At 45.1% G+C, this 15,980-nt stretch overlaps 1 non-coding gene across 1 annotated transcript; it reads right to left on the reverse strand.

The window, feature by feature from the left end:
- Positions 1 to 14,249: 14,249 nt before the first annotated feature.
- trnal-uaa (transfer RNA leucine (anticodon UAA)) lies at positions 14,250 to 14,331 on the reverse strand. The gene has a single exon. It is a non-coding gene; the product is annotated as a tRNA-Leu (tRNA).
- Positions 14,332 to 15,980: the final 1,649 nt, after the last annotated feature.

The following is a 15,980-nucleotide window of genomic DNA, read 5'->3' on the forward strand; positions in this document are numbered from 1 at the left end:
CTATAATACAGGAGGAAGCAGTGACTCTGCTCCAGCTCCTTTATTTTCTATAATACAGGAGGAAGCAGTGACGCTGCTCCAGCTCCTTTATTTTCTATAATACAGTAGGAAGCAGTGACGCTGCTCCAGCTCCTTTATTTTCCATAATACAAGAGGAAGCAGTGACGCTGCTCCAGCTCCTTTATTTTCTATAATACAGGAGGAAGCAGTGACGCTGCTCCAGCTCCTTTATTTTCTATAATACAGGAGGATGCAGAGACGCTGCTCCAGCTCCTTTATTTTCTATAATACAGGAGGAAGCAGCGACGCTGCTCCAGCTCCTTTATTTTCTTTAATACATGAGGAAGCAGTGACGCTGCTCCAACTCCTTTATTTTCCATAATACAGGAGGAAGCAGTGACGCTGCTCCAGCTCCTTTATTTTCTATAATACAGTAGGAAGCAGTGACTCTGCTCCAGCTCCTTTATTTTCTATAATACATGAGGAAGCAGTGACGCTGCTCCAACTCCTTTATTTTCTATAATACAGGAGGAAGCAGTGACCCTGCTCCAGCTCCTTTATTTTCTATAATACAGTAGGAAGCAGTGACACTGCTCCAGCTCCTTTATTTTCTATAATACAGAAGGAAGCAGTGACGCTGCTCCAGCTCCTTTATTTTCTATAATACAGGAGGAAGCAGTGACGATACTCCAGCTCCTTTATTTTCTATAATACAGGAGGAAGCAGTGACGATACTCCAGCTCCTTTATTTTCTATAATACAGGAGGAAGCAGTGACGCTGCTCCAGCTCCTTTATTTTCTATAATACAGGAGGAAGCAGTGACGCTGCTCCAGCTCCTTTATTTTCTATAATACAGGAGGAAGCAGTGACGCTGCTCCAGCTCCTTTATTTTCTATAATACAGGAGGAAGCAGTGACGCTGCTCCAGCCCCTTTATTTTCTATAATACAGTAGGAAGCAGTGACGCTGCTCCAGCTCCTTTATTTTCTGCAATACAAGAGGAGGCAGTGATGCTGCTCCAGCTCCTTTATTTTCTATAATACAGGAGGAAGCAGAGACGCTGCTCCAGCTCCTTTATTTTCTATAATACAGAAGGAAGCAGTGACGCTGCTCCAGCTCCTTTATTTTCTATAATACAGGAGGAAGCAGTGACGCTGCTCCAGTTCCTTTATTTTCTATAATACAAGAGGAAGCAGTGACGCTGCTCCAGCTCCTTTATTTTCTATAATACAGGAGGAAGCAGTTACGCTGCTCCAGTTCCTTTATTTTCTATAATACAGGAGGAAGCAGTGACGCTGCTCCAGCTCCTTTATTTTCCATTATACAGAAGGAAGCAGTGACGCTGCTCCAGCTCCTTTATTTTCTATAATACAGGAGGAAGCAGTGACGATACTCCAGCTCCTTTATTTTCTATAATACAGGAGGAAGCAGTGACGATACTCCAGCTCCTTTATTTCTATAATACAGGAGGAAGCAGTGACGCTGCTCCAGCTCCTTTATTTTCTATAATACAGGAGGAAGCAGTGACGCTGCTCCAGCTCCTTTATTTTCTATAATACAGGAGGAAGCAGTGACACTGCTCCAGCTCCTTTATTTTCTATAATACAGGAGGAAGCAGTGACGCTGCTCCAGCTCCTTTGTTTTCTATAATACAGGAGGAAGCAGTGACTCTGCTCCAGCTCCTTTATGTTGTATAATACAGGAGGAAGCAGTGACACTGCTCCAGCTCCTTTGTTTTCTATAATACAGGAGGAAGCAGTGACACTGCTCCAGCTCCTTTATTTTCTATAATACAGGAGGAAGCAGTGACGCTGCTCCAGCTCCTTTATTTTCTATAATACAGGAGGAAGCAGTGACGCTGCTCCAGCTCCTTTATTTTCTATAATACAGGAGGAAGCAGTGACACTGCTACAGCTCCTTTATTTTCTACAATACAGGAGGAAGCAGTGACGATACTCCAGCTCCTTTATTTTCTATAATACAGGAGGAAGCAGAGACGCTGCTCCAGTTCCTTTATTTTCTTTCATACAGTAGGAAGCAGTGACGCTGCTCCAGATCCTTTATTTTCTACAATACAGGAGGAAGCAGAGACGCTGCTCCAGCTCCTTTATTTTCTACAATACAGGAGGAAGCAGAGACACTGCTCCAGCTCCTTTATTTTCTATGATACAGGAGGAAGCAGTGACGCTGCTCCAGCTCCTTTATTTTCTATAATACAGGAGGAAGCAGAGACGCTGCTCCAGCTCCTTTATTTTCTTTCATACAGTAGGAAGCAGTGACGCTGCTCCAGATCCTTTATTTTCTACAATACAGGAGGAAGCAGTGACGCTGCTCCAGCTCCTTTATTTTCTATAATACAGATGGAAGCAGTGACGCTGCTCCAGCTCCTTTGCTTTCTATAATACAGGAGGAAGCAGAGACGCTGCTCCAGCTCCTTTATTTTCTATAATACAGGAAGAAGCAGTGACGCTGCTCCAGCTCCTTTATTTTCTATAATACTGGAGGAAGCAGAGACGCTGCTCCAGCTCCTTTATTTTCTATAATACAGGAGGAAGCAGTGACGCTGCACCAACTCCTTTATTTTCTATAATACAGGGGGAAGCAGAGACGCTGCTCCAGCTCCTTTATTTTCTATAATACAGGAGGAAGCAGTGACGCTGCACCAACTCCTTTATTTTCTATAATACAGGAGGAAGCAGTGACGCTGCTCCAGCTCCTTTATTTTTTATAATACAGGAGGAAGCAGTGATGCTGCTCCAGCTCCTTTATTTTCTATAATACAGGAGGAAGCAGTGACACTGCTCCAGCTCCTTTATTTTCTACAATGCAGGAGGAAGCAGTGACGATACTCCAGCTCCTTTATTTTCTATAATACCGGAGGAAGCAGTGGCACTGCTCCAGCTCCTTTATTTTCTGTAATACAGGAGGAAATAGTGACGCTGCTCCAGGTGCTTTATTTTCTATAATACAGGAGGAAGCAGTGACGCTGCTCCAGCTCCTTTATTTTCTATAATACAGGAGGAAGGAGTGACGCTGCTCCAGCTCCTTTATTTTCTATAATACAAGAGGAAGCAGTAACGCTGCTCCAGCTCCTTTATTTTCTATAATACAGGAGGAAGCAGTGACGCTGCTCAAGCTCCTTTATTTTCTATAATACAGGAGGAAGCAGTGACGCTGCTCCGGCTCCTTTATTTTCTATAATACAGGAAGAAGCAGTGACGCTGCTCCAGCTCCTTTATTTTCTATAATACAGGAAGAAGCAGCGACGCTGCTCCAGCTCCTTTATTTTCTATAATACAGGAGGAAGCAGCGACGCTGCTCCAGCTCCTTTATTTTCTATAATACAGGAGGAATCACTGACGGTGCTCCAGCTCGTTTATTTGGTGGAAACAATAAATTGCTCTGTTCCATGCTGCCCATCTCTATGACACTATTTAAAACGTGTCTGGATGTTATATAGACAGGGATGGGTTGGAGGGGTAAGGGACTAATGTTGACAGCTAGATTAATGTCGCTTGTCTGGTCAGCAGGGACGAGCTGGAATTGAGGGTGTGTTTCTGTGCTCGGCACCTCCGTAATCCTGATGAAGACCTTTACCTGAAACGTCGATTTTTCTGCCCCTCGGATGCTGCCTGACCTGAAGTGCTTTTCCAGCACCACTCTGATCTAAGCTCTGAAATGTACTTCGCATTCAGGCGACTTCTACTGCCTTCCGAACGTACACAGAGCCAACACACCAAGATGTCCCATCATATTTGGCAATGGGACCCGATGTGTGAACCTCACTGCCCATGTCAAATACATCTTGAAAGCCATGAGGCAGGGGGTATCCCCAGCTTCTGCCACGACAGAACATTGGGACACAGGCAGATTTCAACCTCACACCTTCAAGGCTGAATCTGAGCTGAGGGGGCACCTATTGTTAAAGATTTACCTGAGAATGTAGCTATTTTTACATACGGTTTACATATGAAATAACAAAATCTAACATGGTATTTCTGACAGTATACAGACTGAACAGACAATACACTTTAGTTTTAAATATGTAATTTCAGTGGCATCACCCTGTAATCTTTTTGCAATAAATTCTGTGTCGTATGATGTTCTGCTCCACAACCACCTGATGAAGGAACAGTGCTCCAAAGGCTGGTACTATCAAATAAACCTGTTGGACTATAACCTGATGTTGTGTGATTATTTAATTTTGTCCACCCCAGTCCAATGCCGGCACCTCCAAATCTTTACTACATATTGTTGACACTAACTCACACGCAGTTCAGGTCAGTTTAGCACAATGACCCTGTTCCTCTTTTTGTGAGGTTCCCTGTGTATCTTAACAGAGTTAATGGGCCCCGAGAGGATGAATATATTCTCTTTGTCCTGTCAGTTTAAACAGTTGAACATATCAGTTTGAAGTCAATGGAAGAGGAGATTGTCTTTTTCTGTACAATTTCAGTGCAGAACGTTCAGCCATAAACTGTCTTTGCAAAAGTGGGGGTTGAGTGCAATTCTCACTGGGCAACATTAATACAGAAAACACAATTCCCAGTTCCTGTTATCAATTGGTGAAGGAACTGGGATGTGAAAACCACTTGTGGTGTGGTGCCGTGCCTCAGTTTGTTAACTTGCCTCCATCATAAACAGCCCACCAAGATTTCACATCGTAGTGGTGCCTGGGTATTTTACCAAATACGTGGTTGTTTCAACATCTCCCAAGTCAGTGTTGCTCATCAGTCAACCATGCGTCCTGTTTGAGTGTCAGCCTGTTTTGGTGATCCTGATCTATTCCCTGGTTTAGTTCCTCCAGTGGATATTGTTTCTTCTGAACTATTAATTCAATCTGGAGTTTTCTTCCTGTGTTTGACAAGACCTTCTGCTTCTACTCCTCCTTTATTACGCCCCGTTCATTTCCAGTTTGTTGGTAATAACGAGGTGAGCCAGGAGACATGACAGACTCGCCGGTGAATGTTGCAGTAATGGCGCAGACACCAAGAGCTGTTCACCCTAATTCTCTGCTGTCAACATTCATTCATTCCACACCAACAGGAAATACTTCATTGCTCTCCTGTCGTTGTGGTTTGCACTGTGATTGCGGTTTCTTTTCTTGTGGATTATGAAGTCTATTTAGAACTGGAAAGGATCATAATATTTGGAGGAAGGAATGACTCCTCACCTCAGGCATAAGAGCCAGACACATTATTCGGAGAATGTGAGCCCAAACCTACACATGCTACCGAGGGGGCAGAAAGCCTGTTAGCTGGTCCACTCTCAATTTGTCTCCGAATGTCAAACTTTTCAAAGAGCAGAAATGGGAAATGAGGAATATTGGGAAGACCGAGAGTCCGAGAATGTGAAAGAGGGTGAGGTGCATTCACAGAGAAAGAAAGAAATATGAAGACGCATATTGAGGGAGATACTGAAAGAACCAATTCTCCAATCGACATGGCTGCTGACTGACAGAAACAAATAGGAATAAAAAGGTAACTGTTAAGTACAGCCTTTCACCAGCTCCGGGTAACAGAAGGATTCTTACAGACAACAAAGTCATTTTGAATTTTCAACATTGACGGTTGTAAGCTCATGAAAGATTTTGGTAAATATCCTGACAGGGAAAACTGATCATTTTAGCAAAGATATATGACAGAAATGTTGAAGTAACCTCGCTCTGCCGATATGAAGCATTAACTCTGTTTCTCTCCACTGTCCTACTGAGTTTTTCTATCAAATCTTGGTTTTGGTTCAGATTTCAAACATCTGCAGTTCTTTGTTTCATGTTATTCTTAATAACGTTTGAGACAAAACCAATGACCTGACCGCTTCAGAAAATCGGTCAGAAATACTGTTAGCAAGTTATCTTTGCAGAACATATCGCCCATTCCCTGATCAGGAATCACCCTTTCCCCCTCAGAGAGTGCACCGACTCCTCACCGTGAGATTAAAAGGGAAGGGGACAGAGACTGTTGCATTTATTCTCAATGAAATCACTTATGCATTTTATTTTTGATCATTTTCGATGCACATTAGTTTCTCGGTGTCTTCGAAGTTTTTTAACACAATACGAAAATACCATTCGGCCCATCGTGCAGTATGGCTCATCAGATAGCCATCTGTTTTCAATCCAGTGTCCAGTTTTGGCACGATACCTTGTGCTTTCAGCGCAAAATTCCGAAAAGATTATCCCTGTGATCTTTTACGAGACAACAATGGGGAGTGAGTTATACACCGTCATACTGAAGTGAAATCCCCTCGAGCAACCCATTCACACTATCACCCATAGAGTGAGTCACAGACACACATGCCCGGAGGTGGGGGGGGGGCGGAGGAGAGCAGAAGTTTCGGGATTATGCCAGCTCCTTGTGCTTCAGTTCCGCTCTACACCTACTTAAGTCCAACTCCACCCCCCCAACACCCCGCCCCCCACCCCCCAAACACACACACACACACACAATGTTCTCCGACAAAAGGGAGCTTTAGGTGCAACTAAAGCCAGTTTTCCAGACAATGAGAGATGTTGCGATGAGCTGGAATTTAAAATGGACAATTGTCTCACATGCACCTTTCAAATTTGAAAACACACTGATCCAAAGTCTGCAGCTCCGCAAAATCTGTCGCACATTGAGATGCAATACTCCCAAATTCGAGACCCACTGATCCAATCCCTGCAGTACATTGCACACAAATCAGGAAGGACTCGAACCACCAAATGTCAGGGGCATTATCCATGATGTCAGTGTCCCAACGGCATCCGGAGGTACGACAGGGAGTCGATATGAAATGGAAACATGGACATCGGGGGGAAACAGTATTCACAAGGTGAACAATCAGTAAAAATAATTATCGTCACTGTTTCCCATCGGATGTCCCACTCCGTGAAGCAATGTCTTTCAATGCCCAAGGAAACATATTTACCCTCAGGTACCTGCTTCAGGGTCACCTGCGCCTCTGCTGGAAGTTGCCATCATTTTATTCACAGTCACTCCGCGATGTTTTAATTCACTCCAGTGAAATATCTTTTCATACCTTCCGTCATGGCCTCTTCCCGTCAAGATCCTGAACCAGTCCAGCGAGAAACCTCTGTTGGAAATATGTTGGTGTTCCTTCAGTGTCTCTGGGCGTAAATCCAGGAAATCCCGCCCTTGCACCATAATGGCTGTACCTCCGTGTGAAGGAGTTCAATGGTTCAGAAAAGCAACTCATCTCCTCCATCTCTGGGGGATTTAGGGATGGACAGCGAGTCCTATTCCATTGAGTGATATCTTTATCCCAGGAATGCGTTTCTAACAGTGGGAGGTTCCAATCGGACACCTGCCGGGGATCGGCAGTAAGTTGAGAAGTGGAACAGGGAAGTGAAATTGACGTGAATGACAATGATGACTGGGAGGCATGAGGCAGGAAGTGAGTCTGGATCTGGTGGTGCAAGGCTCAGTGTCGCTGCTAATGGGTCAGCCTTTACTGCAAACTGTTTACATTGGCTCACACACCATTTCTGGTCAATTCATGGCAATGACACTGTTCCTCTTCGTGTGAGATCACCCCTGTGTGTATTAAAGCCGTCAATAAGCCCCAAGAGGATGAAAAATGTCCCCTTTGTCCCGTCAGTTTAAACAGATACAAATATCTGTTTGAAGCTAATGTAAGAGAAGATTGCCATTTTATGTGCCATTGCATTGAAGAATGTCCAATCGTGAAATGTCTGGTTTTGCAAAAGCGAGGTTTGATTGCAAATCACATTGAGTAATATTGATACAGAAATGTATTTCCGAGTTACTGTGGTCACGTGGTTAAGGAACTGCACATATGGCCGTCGCTTAGTTATTTAAAACCCCTCCTTGGTAAGCAGCTGACCATAGGGTCCAATCACAGCTGCGCCCACTTGTTGTATTGAAGGCTCGGAGGTTCACCTTTTATTAAGGGTCGTGTTACTGATGAAGGGACTCAGCATCCCGTTTGAGATCGAACCAGTTATGGTTTGGCAAACCCACTCCTTTTTCCTGGTTTAGTTCCAGCAGGGCATGTTGTCCTTCCTAACCAATACACCAACCTGGAGTTTCTTGCCGCTGTTCCAAAAGCACTCCTTCTCCTCCTCCACTTTTATTCACCCTCCTTCATTCCAAGTTTGGTGGGAATAACGAGGTGAGGCAGGAGACACTGCAGAAAGGCCGTGGGATGTTGTGGTTATGGCACAGAAACCAGGAGTGGATCACCCTCATTCTCTGCTGTCGCCATTCATTCATTTTACAGCATCATTAATGTTTCCATGGTGTCGTTCTTTTTCTATTGGATGAAGAATGCAACTTTAATTTCGAAAGGGTTACAATACATAGAGGAAGAAATGGCTCCTTATGTCACATCCAAGTGGCAGACGTATTATCCGTAGAATGTGAGCCAAGTTTTACAGACTCCTGCCAGGTTCCGGAAAACCTCTCAGCAGCTCCATTCTCAAACTATCCCTGAACGTTAGGCTTTTCATAGAGTAGGAATGGGAAATGAGGGATATTGGCAAATAAAGGGTCAAAGAATATGAAAAAGGGTGAGGTAGATACACAGAGATAAAGACAGAAAATTAGAGACCCATCTTGAGGTAGACCCTGAAAGAATCAGATCTCGGGTCGACATGGCTGCTTACTGGCAAAAAAAAAAGGATTTTGATAACTATCCTCATTCGACCGATAAAACTGACCATTATCCCGGCATTGTGGTCTAGAAATGAAGAACTAACCTGGTTCTATCGTTGTGAATCATTGTCTCTGCTTCTCCCCACAGATGTTGTCAGGACTATTCAGTTTGCACGTCAATACTGGTTTTTGGTTCAGATTTCCAACATCTGCATCTCTTGGTTTTCTGTTCAACTTGAAAACGGTTGGCACAAAACCGATGTTCTGTCTGCTTTGGAAAAGTGGTCAGAAATATTCTGAACACGATGTGTGTGCAGAACAAAGCACGCATTCCTTGACCGGGAATAGAACCCGTGTCACGGCTTCGGGAGAGCCAAATGCTGGCTACTTGACTACAAGGGAAGGCAGAAGGCAGCCTTACATTTATTCAGAAAACTGAATTAGTGACTGTATGAGAGCATGAGTCAAGCAGTTCATCTGAGGATGTAAATCTTTTCATTCCTGTTGTTGACTGAATGAGCGGTAACCATGCCTTCTGATTGGAAACTCGAATATGTGAACTGCTCCAAACCATGACTGAGGTTTTCTGGTTTGGGTTCACGCAGGTTTAAAAATGCTCGTGTCTAAATGAGGCGTTTCAGAGCCTACTTTGGGATACATTAGACAGAGATGACATCAGGTAACCAGTAAGGTAAAAACAATGACTGCAGATGCTGAAAATTTTCCAGCACCACTAATCCAGTATCAGGTAACCAGTGTTCGCTGTGAGCCGAGCAAATGAGAGCTTTCCTTGTCACTGAACCAGGCTGCCTTCAGATGGAAAGCAAATGCGATAATTTTGGTGCGGAAAGGATCAGTGCCAGTAACTATACCCTTAAAATGGACGGTGGGAGAAGATCATAATCGACTCATATCGCCGACCTGGGAGGAGGGAAACTTAGTTGAGAGTGTGGTGCTGGAAAAGCACATCCGGTCAGGCAGCATCCGAGCAGCAGGAGAACTGCCGTTTGTTTTCGGAGCGTTTCATTATCTCCAGTCCTCACTTTATCCGAGGAGAGAAACTGAACAAAGTTTGACCCAGCAATGAATCGGAATGGTATTCCTTTTCACCATGGCAGCAGATATGGGCTAGCTCATTCAAAGGCAGGTTTACTGATGAGAACAACCAGCAGGAACGCTCCATTCCCACCAATCCACCTGTCCCAAGGGAACAAAGTTGCTCCTGCCTGGTTTGAAGTAGCGATGTTTCGGGTGTGACCCAAATGGAACAACGAGGTCACAACCGAGTCACCGAGCCACTGCTCTTCATCCAACACTGACATTTCCGTTCCGTATAGACCAATGTTGGCCTGGGTTATTAGCATGATTGAAAACAATAAAGGATATCACGGGAAAATGCTCAGCAAATACTAACAAACATTTTGCCAGGTTTGCCGAGTTTGGAATGTAGGGCGAGGCTGAATAGGCGCGGGCAATTTTCCCTGTAGTGCCGAGACAGAGAAATGTTCGTACCTGCGCTCTTAACCAGGATGGCCAGCAGGGCTGTAGACATCACCACAGACTCGCACACAGACACCCACACACACCCTTATAGACACACACACACTGCACAGTGGAATTTGAAAAGAAATTCCCGCAGCAGTTATTTGGAATTATACTTCTTTTCATCACTAGAGTAGTGATGGGTGAGTAAATGCAAAACAAGGTTTGCTGATGAGGCTGCAATAAAGACCCATCGATCACCATCTGGAAAACTGTCATGATTTGGAGATGCCGGTGTTGGAGCGGGGTGTAGAAAGTTAAAAATCACACACCAGGTTATAGTCCAACAGGTTTGATTGGAAGCACACTAGCTTTCGGAGGTGATAGTGGAGGGCTCGATCGTAACACAGAATTTATAGCAAAAATTTACAGTGTGATGTAACTGAAATTATACATTGAAAAATTGATTGTCTGTTAATCCTTTCATCTGTTAGAATACAGTGATAGTTTCACTTCTTTCATGTGTAAATCACAAAAACTTTTTTAAAGTTGCATTTTCGGGTTAGCTGTTAACAATGGTGATAGCTAGACAATATGTTGGAGGTGTTATCCCCCTGTGTTCTCTGTCTATGCCATGATGTTTAGATTGATTCTAATCTAAAAAGTGAGATAACGGAGTTTTACATAAATTCATGCAGTTTTTGAGCTCAGAGTTCTACATGAATGCATGCAGTTTTTGAGCAAAGTACAATGTTAATTTGCAAGTACAAATTCACCCCACAAAATATGTGTGTCTGTGGGTCTTTGTCTGTGTGTGTCTGTCTGGGGTGGGGGTTGCAGTGTGAGAAAGAGTGTGTGTGTGTGTAGTGAGTGCAGCGCTTCTTAAGTCTGTGAGGGGCTGCATGTGTGAGTGTGGGAGTATGTGTGTTTATAAGGGTGTTTGTGGGTGTCTGTGTGCGAGTTTGTGTGTACCTGTGTCCGTGTGTATATGAGAGTGCAGGATGTGTGTAGGAATATCTGTGTGTGTGTGTAGTGCAATGGTGATCACCTGTAATGTGACATGAACCCGAGGTCCCGGTTGACGCTCGCCCTACGGGTACCGAACTTAGCTATCAGCCTCTGCTCGGCCACTTTCCTCTGCTGCCTGCCCCAAAGTCCACCTTGGAGGATGGTCACCCGAAGGTCCGAGACTGAATGCCCTGGACCACTGAAATGTTCCCCAACTGGGAGGGAAACCTCCTGTCTGTTGATTGTTGTATGGTGCCCATTCATCCGTTGTCGTAGCCTTTGCTGGGTTTCCCCAATGTACCATGCCTCCGGGCATCCTGGCCTGCAACGTATAAGATAGACAACGTTGGCTGAGTCACATGAGGACCCGCCATGTACAAGGTGGGAGGTGTTCCCACGTGTAATAGTGGTATCTATGTCCACAATCTGACACGCTGCAAGTATCAGGGCCCGCCGACTGCATTCTTCAAAACAGTGATTAACTGTGCTGGAAACATCCACCTATATTCTGAACGAGGAAGAATGTGTACCGAATAGAATGGTACACAGCAATTAATTGGACTTGCATTCCCTTTCACCACAACGGCAGGAATTGGCAGGGACATACAGAGTAAGGTTTACTGACCAGGTCAGAGAGCAATTCCCTCCACCTATGTTCACACACAAGCCGATCGTTCTTCCTGCCCAGATATTTGAAGCGAGAGGAGGGCTTATCTCTCCATGCTTCAGGCTCAATGTCTTTATTCCTGATGAAGGGCTTTTGCCCGAAACGTCGATTTCGCTGCTCGTTGGATGCTGCCTGAACTGCTGTGCTCTTCCAGTACCACTAATCCAGTAATCGGATATTTGAAGCACCGATCCTTCCCATGGGAGGTGAAGGTGATAACTGCTCCCCCGCAGAAACACAGTGGGGCCAGAGACCTGATCGAGCTGTCCCCCAGCGGTGATTGTGTTGTTCAGAACAGATTGGGTTTGCCGTGTGGGACTGAAACTCAGCTCGATCACACACAGAGACACGGTGTAACAGCCGCCAGCAGATGGGGAGGGGTTTGGGGCGGATGTAGACCCAATTTGGGAAAAAAGACTGGGTCCTAAATTCAGGGGGAATGAGAGTTACAGGGAGAAACACTGGAGAATGGGATTGAGAACGGTATTAGCCATGATCGAATGGCAGAGCAGACTATGGGCTGAAAGCTCGAACCGTCATCCTATACCTTCCGGTCTCTGGTCACCTGGTATCTAAGGAATGAGAAACAGAGTTAATTGTTCATTTCCAAGTTCTCCGGTCATAAATGGGCAAAGTGAGAGATGGGACAGATCTGATACAAATTTAAAAACTGGGAAAATGGTTGGAGAGGAAAATAAAATAAAAGAGAAGCTGAGTATAAAGTTGGAAGTCAGAAGATAGTCAATAAAAAGGAATAGTGCACCAATCCAGAGGGAGATGGACATGCAAAAAGAAATGTCACTAGTCCCCAAGTCTTAACTCTCTTCCTTTCCAAAATGCGAGCAGACCTGCTGAGATTTTCCAGCAATTTCATTTGTTGGTTCCGAAACAGAAGATGGGAGTGATCCTGGTCCAATCAGCTCTCCCATGCTCTGGGGGTGTTTGACTTCCCCGTTCACCCAGATCACTTCTGTCCCACTCTGAAACTTCACAATCCTGCCCCACCCCCACCCCTGTTACTGACAATAAACTGTTCATTCCGTGAACCCCCATGAGCACACAAGATCATTTTCCGTGTGATTTGTGAAACGTTCAGGGAGAGTTCCCTTCGGTTTCCATCAGAACGGTCTGAATCACTTCTTTTTGGTTCAGGACCATTTGACATTGAGCGGTCACTGTCAGACCCCCCAACAAGTAACCATTCGTGTTGTGTATCTCTGAGCACTTTGTTTGGTGCACGTTTGGAGTGGAACCTCACATTTTGAAAGGGACACCATTCATCGTACATTCGGCTGCACTGATAAACTTGTCTCTGGCACTTCCAGGAAAGTGGAGACAGCTTTCACTCAGAAACCGAGCTGTGATCAAACACAGTCGGATCGAAGTGTCAAAAACAGCCCCTGCACTGGGTTGCAATACTGCAAGGGGAGCAGAGAGCTGGATTTCTTTAAAGGAGGGAAAGGGCCCACCGTGAGGCCTGAACCTACGGCCCTGAGATTAAGCATCTCATGCTCTACCGACTAAAGTAGCTGGGCCTGGATCACGATTGATGAGTGTGTCATTTCATACTGAGCATATTTCACCCGGCATTGCAATTTGCAAGGATCCAGTTCATTCCTCCCAATCACAAATGTCATCATTCACACTTTCCATTTCTCAGCTATTATTCCTTCAGAACATTATGATCTATTTAGCACTTGTCTCTGGATTTAAGACTCAATATAAATATTTTCATATCTTTATCCTCATCTTTTTGTCTACGGATTGATTCCCAGTCACTCTGGCAGACGGTAAATCAATTGGGAAATTACCTACGGAAACCTAATCATTTCTGTTTCGAGTGTAAGGAATCCTATCTGCTAAGGAGACAGAGTCCTCACAGTCAACACTTTCTCTATTCTTCCGGCCAACAACTTTTCCCACTTCTTATTTGCGAGACAGGAGTTTTGTTTATGAAACGTTCCAAGAACAGGAACAATCCTCCGAAGGCGTTTCTAATTTAAAGTGCAATGGTTGTCCCTTTCACACGGGAAGAGCAGTTCCTGGGGAAGGGTTTTCCATGTGCCGTGTCCCAGGGCTGAGCAGGAAGCCGCTGATTGAAGCTGCAGTAGCCGCTTTCTGTTGGCAGCGGGGCCTTGGAGAGATTGGGGCCACATCCAGCTGCAGACTCGGGTGAGTTCTTGTGGTTGCAGTGTCGGGACATGGTTGGTCTGAATGCTTGAACTGAAATAATTGAGGATCGGTGCTAAGGGCGGGCTCGAACCACCAAACTTCCAGACAAACACGCTGACTATTTGAGATACAGAAACTGGCCATGCAGATATCCGAAAGCAGAGTGTTTGAGGAGGCTTCGACTGCAAGGGCTCACACTGTTTTACAAGTCAGTCTGGATCAGAGGCCTGAGCAGCTGCAAACAAAACAACGAAAACGCATACGCCCCCAATGTTCAACTGCCAGCAGTAGAGCAGACATCACCTTGGTAGCGGTGGGATTCGAACCCACGACTCGATAGAGACTGGAGCTTAAATCCAGCGCCTTAGACCACTCGGCCACGCTACCGTACGGTGACAAATTACCAAAATTGTCATTACTAGTGTTTCAGCATCGCTTCACTTCAGGCACTAACAGATCGCGCAATCATTAACGAACATGGTGCAATTCCGAAAGTATTTGAAATGGTTTCCAAGGTTTGCAATGTTTGGACAATAGCACGAAGCTGAATTGGCTTCGACAGTTTTCCCTGGAGCTTCAGGGCTGAGGAATGGCCTTACAGAATTTTATAAATTCATGAGGCAGACGGACAGAGAAAAGAGTCAGAGAGTAATTTTTCACAAGGCACATGAGTTCAAAGCGAGATAACATTGGTTTAATGTGAGAACAGTAATATTTAAAGGGAATGTGAGGGACACTTGTTTTGAACACAGATACTTCCGTGTGTACAGAATGAATTGCCATATTTAGTGGCAGAGACTGGTGCGCTCACAACATTTCAAAGAGCAGCTGAAAGGGTTTGGAGAGATAAGGGACAAATTTTGGCAAATATTGGTTAGATTAATTTCGGTTATCTGTTTAGCAGTGGCAAGTTAGATAGCAGGGTCTGTTTCCGTGCTTGGCAACTCTGAGACGCTCCAGAGGCTGACACCAGCTTGAATAGACCATTTGCTAAAAAACGCGTGCTGTTTGTTACTCAATTAGAGCGTTTGGCTATTTTTCCTGGAGGGTGGAGTTTGGCCTGAAGAAAAATACCACGCAAATTGTGTTACCCCCTCAGCACTCCAGCGAATCCAAAAACTGACAGCTCTTAGCGTGGAACAGAAGCAAAACAGAAAAGGCGGAACCATTGCCAGACACACTGGCATGCTGACTTTGAGGTAGTGCGATTCGTCTATGTCATGTACTGCTCACACAAATGGCAGCGAGACAATTCCAAATCGTACTGGAGTTTTAATGCATTGTCAAGTCCCAGAAAGTGCCCAAGTAACATACAACAAAACAGAACAACAATGAACCATGAGAAGTGAAGATGACCAATTCCATTCTTGATTAAATTGGGTCAACAATGCGCTGGTCCCTCCATCTGATGGAGAGGACCAATCCCCAGCCTCCCTGACCAGGACAGGAATGAAGGAAACCAGAGAGCTAGAACAACGTTTCACACCGTGATTGCCCACCGTTTCACCACAGCAACAAAAACCGGCGAGCAGATTCAGTGTAGGATCTGGTTTCACATCAGCAATGAAATATCAATCCCCACTCACTTTCAGGGAAAACGGTGCCCACCGTAAATTGTCTGGAATTTGAATACCCAGCGCAGGCTGTTTGGGCCCCGGGTTATACTGCTGCACAGACTTTCATATGGACAAAGACCTTTTCAAAGGGAGTGTTTGTGGCTGTCCATACCACAATGACAGCTGTTGCCCTCACTCTCACTGCCGTTCCTGGCCGTGTCCGGGTTGGCATCCTCACCTTGCTCCCGGGGGTTCAGGGTATAATACTCTGCTGTAGAAAACCGGAGCGTTTTGGATCAGAAAGATGTGGAGCCCGTGTGCCTCCTGGAGTTGGTGTTGGAATGTTTGGTGGAGCTGGGAAGATGGTTTGCAGCATTTTCCTCACATTTCTGGGTGACATCCTCAGGGCTGCAGAGTCTGTTGTGAAGCGCTGCTGTCCTGTGGCAGTTGGAATTGATTTGGTTTCATACCCGCTGCTTC

Source organism: Chiloscyllium punctatum, chromosome 30 (genome assembly GCF_047496795.1).
Source record: "Chiloscyllium punctatum isolate Juve2018m chromosome 30, sChiPun1.3, whole genome shotgun sequence".
Classification (NCBI taxonomy): Eukaryota; Metazoa; Chordata; class Chondrichthyes; order Orectolobiformes; family Hemiscylliidae; genus Chiloscyllium; species Chiloscyllium punctatum.